Below are 8,107 nucleotides of genomic sequence, written 5' to 3' on the forward strand. Positions count from 1 at the left end.
CAAATTTATTGATGGCTTACCTTCTTTATTTGCAGAAAGAGTAAAGAAGACTCTTAGAAATCCACAAGGAATTATTCCCTATAATGATTTTACTTATGGAAAGCTTATTGGGGATTGTACGCAACAAGGTATAAATTTGTTCAATGAGTTAAAACTCTCAAGACAGCTTAAGATGGATAAGCTTAGAGAAAAGTCTCAATTAGGAGATTTTTGTACTCAATTCGGTTTACCGAATGCTTCAAAAAGCACCAACCGAGAAACTTCTAAATCAGAATCCCATAGATCTCATCATAAGAAAAGAAGATCTAGAAGAAGGAATAGAGAAGAAAGAGATGAGGGTAGGGATCATCGTAAATCTCATAGATGAGATTTACCAGGAATAGGTCAATGCGAAATCTTGATAAGATTAACTGTTACAAATGTGGAAAATTTGGGCATATAGCTCCAAATTGTAAGCTAGAAAAGCTTAAGACTCTAGAACTTGATGATGATATTCAAGAGAAGATTTATAGTTTCCAATATACTTCTGGTTCCGAATCTGATTATGATGATTCTGAAGCAAGTTATGCAACAGAGGATGAGCCACCTGAGTCATCTAGTATGGTTCAACAAGATTCTAATGATGCTTGCAAATGTCATGGTGATATTTGTCACTGTGAACATGATGAATTCTACAAGCTGCAATCTCAGTTCGAAGACCTGAATATGTTCACTATCACTGCAGACAATGTGACAGAACTTCTAAAAGAAGTTACCGATAATACTCTTTGTGAAAAGAGCATTCAATTGGCTGCTGGTAAAACTAGCTCTTCATCTAATATTCCTAATGATAAAAAGGTTAAAGATGAGTTTAATTATTCTGCTCCTTACTTCTTGTCTGAAGTTCATAATAGACTCTCTTCTAAACAAACCATGGTTATTCGTGATACCTCTTTTGATGATTTAAAAGGAGAATTTGAACATTTGAAGGAAGAAATTAAATTTCTTAAACAAAATCATATTATTTGTGATCACCGTCTTACTCAGATTGAGTCTGCTAATAGCAAAGGAAAAAATAAGGTTGATGAATCTACTGATGAAGAAAATACTCTGGCCAACACTTTGAATATTGATCCAAAACAAAATATGTTTTTAGGAATGATGCAAATTGTTACAGCTCATAAATGGTATGTTAAATGTACTATATTAATTGATAATACTTTTTCTATAACTAACATTGCTATGATTGATAGTGGCGCTGATGTGAGTTGCATTCAAGAAGGTCTAGTACTTACTAATTTTTTTGAGAAAACAACACATATGGTTAAATCTGCATCTGGTTATGCTTTAGATATAATGTATAAATTATCTAATACTCGTATTTGCCAGAATAAAGTTTGTATTCCACACTTCTTTTTCTTGGTAAAAAATCAGTTATACCCCCCTATTATTCTAGGAACTCCGTTTATAAATGCAATTTATCCTTTTACTAATATAAATGCTAAAGGATTTTCTGCTACTTATAAAAATCAAGATATTAATTATACTTTTATCACCGAGCCTATTTCTAGAGATATTAATGCTCTAATTAAAATGAAACAAAAACATGTTGATTATTTACAACTTGAGATATTTAGTATGAATATATTCGATACTTTAAAATCTGCTAAAGTACAGGAAAAGATTAAACTCATTTATGAAAAAATGGCCATTGATATTTGTGATGATCATCCTAGTGCTTTTTGTAATCGAAAAAAGCACATTGTAACTCTTCCATATGAAGATGATTTCTCTGAGGAAAATATCCCTACCAAATCACGTCAAAAAAGCATATTGTAACTCTTCCATATGAAGATGATTTCTCTGAGGAAAATATCCCTACCAAATCACATCCTTGTCAGATGAATACTGAACTGGTTGAATTCTTCAAAAAAGAAATTGATAATTTATTACAAAAAGGTTTGATAAATCCTTCCAAGTCTCCATGGTCGTGTACTGCCTTTTATGTTAATAACGCAACAGAAAAAGAACGAGGTGTTCCAGGTTAGTTATAAATTATAAACCTTTAAACAATTTCTTAAAATGGATTAGATATCCTATTCCAAATAAAAGAGATTTATTAACTAGATTATATGATGCTAATATCTTTTCAAAATTTGATTCAAAATCTGGATATTGGCAAATCCAAATATTTAGAGACCATTCTTATAGAACGGCATTTAATGTTCCATTTGGACAGTAGGAATGGAATGTAATGCCTTTTGGGTTAAAAAATGCTCCATCAGAATTTCAAAAGATAATGAATGATATCTTCAATCCTTATTTGGATTTCATCATACTTTATATTGATGATATTTTGGTTTACTCAAAGACTCTTGAAATGCATTTTAAGCATTTAGACATTTTTAAGAAGATAGTTATTCAAAATGGTTTGGTCATATCTAAACCTAAAATGAGTCTTTTTCAACCAGAAGTTAGATTTTTGGGTCATTTGATTTGTCAAAGGAAAAATGACTCCTATTCAGCGATCTATTGAATTCGCATCAAAGTTCCCTGATATTATTACAGATAGGACGCAATTGAAGCGGTTTCTGGGAAGTTTAAACTACATTTCCCCCTTCTACAAGAATTTGTCTCGAGATTTAGCTCCGTTATACGACAGGCTAAAAAGGATCACAAGAAGCCGTGGACTAATAGTCTCACAGATCTTGTAAAGACTTTTAAAGAAATAGTTAAATTTTTGTCTTGTTTAACCCTTGCTAATCCTGCTTGGCCAAAGATTGTAGAGACGGATGCGTGTAATATTGGGTATGGAGGCATATTGAAACAAATTAATCCGCATGATAAAAATGAATATCTTATTCGATTTCATTCAAGAAAATGGAGCGATGCTCAGAAAAAATATACGACAGTAGCTCATGATATGTTAACTATCGTTAAGTGCGTATTAAAATTTCAAGATGATTTATATAATCAAAAATTCTTGATAAAAACTGATGCTCAGTCAGTCAAGTATATGTTCGATAAAGATTTTAAACATGATGCGTCTAAGTTAATATTCGCTAGGCGGCAGGCACAATTTGCCCCTTTTGATTTCGAAATTCATTATAAAAAAGGAAGTGATAATTCCCTCCCAGACTTCTTATCTAGAGAATATCTTTCTTCTTATGAGTTTTCTTGACTTCATTCCTAATATTGATTTAGTTACGATTTTGAAGGCAGTTCCTCTTAATAGAGATTTACAGGAACTTATATTATGGAAAATTATAGACGGAATGGTGATGGATATCGTCGATGATTACATGATTGAACAAGAGCTTTATGAAAGATTTTACTGTTATGAAGTTTATAGCTTCTTGAATGATTAAAAATATAACCTCTTGAATGATTAAAACTAAATGCTATATTTGCAGGATGGATCCTCCTTGGATAACCAAGACTAAAGGAAAATGCAGTTATACTTGCGGAAGGGGAAGATCATCCCCAAGTTCATCAAGATCATCATACGGATATTCATCATCTAGTACTCCAATTATACAAAAAAGAGGAATGAGTTTATATAACTAAAACTCTAGAGCATATGAAAAAGCTTCGTCATTAATACATCTGGAAGATATTCCAGAAAGTGATCCATTATATGCGAAACTACAGGAATTTGTAACTCAAAAGCAAGGTGATACTTTTTCTTCAATCGCCAAAGAGAAGTTGATGATATCAAAACGTATGAAAAGGTAGAGAAAAGAGAAATGATATTTCTCTTAGAAAACTCTGACATACAGAGAAAAGAAGAACCTTGGAAGATATTACAGAGGTATTTAGTTAATGGTCTTTATTTCCCGGGTGAGTCATACAAAACTCGGAAATATTATGAGACTCTGCTGATAAGCACAGGTGTTGAATTTCAACATTTTTCAGGATATAATAAAAATGAGAATGTTTATAACTTCTCTAAAATGATTATAAAACACATCATTCATATTGAAGATTGGGGTATTTCCTCAATGACTGAAAGACAATTCAGTCTGAACAAAGTCATGGTAAGCTTTACATATTGGGATTATATTCAAGCATTTAATAAAGACCTCTGTTATAACAATGAGAGGCATAAACATACTTGGTTTATAAAAATATGTGCCAAGATATTTGTTAAACCTATACCAAATTGGTTTTTAAACTGGTGGTCATACCACGGGCCAACCATAAAAATATTGCCCGAACCATTTCTCAAGTTATACAAAGAATGGGTCAAGATTTACCCAGATCTCAACAAACTCTATCATCAAGAACATATTTGTTATTTTCAACAAATTAAACAGATATATTTTTTTATAAAATTCTTTATTCCATGGATTCACAAATGAGTTTCGGAAGTAGACTTCACTAAGGAAGAAATCATTTGCCTATACAGGACTTATTATAATAATTTTTGGGACAAGTTGATGAAGAAAGATCTTCAAACAAAGTCTATATACGGACAAGAACTGCTGGATCTAATAACGAAAACCATACACGATTATAAATCGATTCCTAATAAAGGAATTATGACTGATGATTCAACCTCCGTAAAACATATGGGTATAAAAATTTTAATCATGACGAAGGAGAACAAAATGAAATGATTATGAAGTATCTAGAAGAAGTAAAGAAAAAGATTCTTCTAAATATAAATCATTACGCAAAATCAGATTCATCATTGCGTAGTGAAACAAGTGAAGATATGCACGAAGCTCAACCATAAGAAGAAGAAAGTCCAGTAGATGCAATGAAGAAACATGAAGATTTTTTGGCAAAACTAAAGGACAAGATGTAGCAGTGTTAAGGTTTTCGGAGCAGTAAAACACCCGGACTACTGTAGCAACACTGTAGCTCAACAGTAGATACACTATTACAAGGACCCAGATAGGGGCCCAGTATCTGTACAAAGATGCTTTCTTTTCCTATAAATAAGCTTGTTTTTCTTTAATTAAGAGCAGGTTAAAGAAATCCTCTCTTCCGTTTTGCACTCTCTCTCTTTCTTGTAAACTTTTCTTTCTAAGTTTTGTAAGCTTGCCGGATTTTGGCCGGAATAATAAAGTGTGCAGTTTGGTAACAACAAGGTACTCTCTTTTCTCATTCTTCCTGTCTTTTACTTTTATAAATTCTCCGATCTAAGTCGCGACTATGTCCAGCTAAAAAATGATATCTATGCCGGATAACTAACTTCTCTCTTATATAGACCATGAACAGATCTAAGATTTATTTAAATATAGGAGAATTTTAGTATGGCTTCTCGACTTGGTTCTGAGATCGAGGTACAGTCGAATCTACTACTACTTTTATTGGCTTTGTCTTTATGACTCCGTCTGATGAGCCGTGGTTTTTAGCTCGAAAATGAGTTTGATAAGTAGGGCGCCTGGTACCGGGTTAGAACTATCAGATATATAGGCTCAATAAAACTATGTATTAGCTTTTTGACAGGCTCTTCGCTTGGGTAAAATAATTAAACCATGCAGTCTGAGAAACTATATTAAAATTCATATGTATTTCGATCCTTATGTAGTTGGACTACCTCTAAGGATATTGACTTGCTTGATCTATGACTGGGCGGACTACCGCCAGTTCAGTGATTTTGTAACGTGTTGGTATCAGAGACTAGGAACTTTCATGGTATATATATAATTGATGTGAAAAATTTCGGCATTGATATATTCTCTCTTTTATGGATCAAGAAGATATTAAAAGTACTCGGTTAGAAGAGGTAGATATACCTCAAAACCTTGATTTGTTAAACAAATGGACTATTCCGAAAGTGAATATAAAACTATTTATGATTATGGTTGATTTGATAAAATCTCATATCAAAAGTTGATTAAAACAACTGAGCAATCTTTGGCATTAAACTCGTCTGAACAAACTATTCGTTTATTAAATAAGCGAGAAATTGATTTATATAGATCTCAATATAAGTTTTTGCATATTGGCATGGTTCAAATTGCTTTTAATCCTTTAACTCTTAAAGGGTTACTTGAGACTTTCTTAGCTGCTCTACGAGATGCGAGAAATTTAAATTTTCGACAATCTTTGATGGGTTCGATAGAATCTACGGTAGCCTATGGTCCAGTCTATTTTAATACTCAACCAAATTTATAGTTATCTTTGACTGATTCTAATTTATTAGATGCTTTAACTTTGAATGTTAAAACTCATGGTTATAACTATGTAGCTGGTTCTGAACTAATCTGCTTGTCTGATAGAATCTATTATAAATTACTTGCTACCTTGAATCCTAGATGTAAGTTATATGATACATCTGATCAAGCTATTTTGGTAGAAACTAATTTCGCCAGATCTAAGGTCACTACCAGAAGACCTATAAAATGGGAAGAAATTAATTTTCCTACAACTTGGACTCTAGATTCTGTTATACCCCCCTGAACAACTGACAGATGCTATGACCAATTCTAAATATTCTCATATTATTCAAAATTCCGATGGAAAAATTTGTATACAGTTTGATGAAAAAAGTGTTCCATATAGTAGACATTATTTTGCTTCTGATAGAAGACTGGCTATTCAACATATTTCTCCGATAGAACCTCGTTATAGTCCAGCTAAAAATCGCGCTGCTTCATTACATACTTTATCAACAGTTATATCTGCAGAAAAACAAAAAATTAAAATTGATCCTCGGTTAAACATTGTTCAAACGAATGATAAATCATCTGATGTTTCTGATAAGGATATTCCTTCTGTATCCGAGATTGATTTTAATATTAATGATACTTAATGATGAGTGAACATCAAATTGATTTTAGTCCAGGTTCACTGGCAAGAAAATATATTTAAAACAAACTTTTAAATGAAAAATGGAACCGATTTAAAACATGGTTTTTTGACACTTACAGTAAAGAAGATTTAAATAATATTTCTCAACAGTTCTATGATACTTGTGCATTACATAATCATATTATGTTCTTTGTGCCTTGGTTTATAACCATTTATTTGCCTTTATTCATCAACGTTCTTGAACGATCTTACAAAGATGAATCAAGTAATATTATTCAACCCATTTATCCTCCTCAAGCTCCATTTATTTTACCGAATAATGCTGGTATTACTTTTACTGCTTTTCATAAATTTATTGATAATGAAGTCGCCGCAGTTAGTATAAATGAAATTAATCATCTTATTTCTCAAAATAATTATTTGGGTCTGTATGTTAAACTTATTAGTGAACATATTTGTTCTCTAGACCAAAAATTAGATAGCCTGTCTAATCTAATTGTTCAAATTGATAATAACCTGAAATCTGTGAAACAAGTTTTGGAATAGGCTTCTTCGTCAAAACAGCCTGATGTTCATATTCAAAGGCCTCCTGAGATTCAGGATTTTATTCTTAGACCTTTGCACGACCTTGAAAATTTTCTTGATAATTTTTTTTCTCAATTTAGTGCAAGTGCGAAACAGATAAGTCTCGCTGAAGATTTTGCATATGAGATGGAAGCCACTTTTGATTTCAAAACTCAAGTGGAAATGGAAGTTAATAAACTTCATGGGTATCCAAAGAAGAATAGCGGTAATACTGCTTATGCTAGAAAACGTAGCATGCAAGCATATTACTATCCCAGGCCTACTCCTCAAGATATTTTAATAGAGGAAAGATATTGGAATCTAACTAACACTTCTTATAGTGGAAGTGAGATTTATGAATGGAATCTCGATGGATTAACTGATAGGCAGTTGACGATTATGGTTCATAGGATGCTTATATATGCTACTATCTGCAAAAGTGTTAATAACACTGACAAGACCATTTGCAAGATGATTATTGTAGGATTTACCGGTCAAGTAAGAGGATGGTGGGATAATTATATGCCCTCTGATGCGAGAGCAGCAGTAATTAATGCTAAGGCAGTAAATGAAGGAATTGATAATTTAGGCTTTGCCCTTGTTCAAAATAGAAAAGACGCTGTGTATACACTAATTTTGTCTATTCTTGAACATTTTAGTGGTAGATTTACCAATCAATATGAAACCATTAGATCTCTACTAAATGGTCTTAGATGTAGACATTTAGGTGAGTTTAGATGGTATAAAGACACTTATTTAAGTCGGGTAATGGAACTTCCCGAAAATGGTTTAGAATTCT

Source organism: Solanum tuberosum, unplaced genomic scaffold (genome assembly GCF_000226075.1).
Source record: "Solanum tuberosum cultivar DM 1-3 516 R44 unplaced genomic scaffold, SolTub_3.0 scf00027, whole genome shotgun sequence".
NCBI lineage: Eukaryota > Viridiplantae > Streptophyta > Magnoliopsida > Solanales > Solanaceae > Solanum > Solanum tuberosum.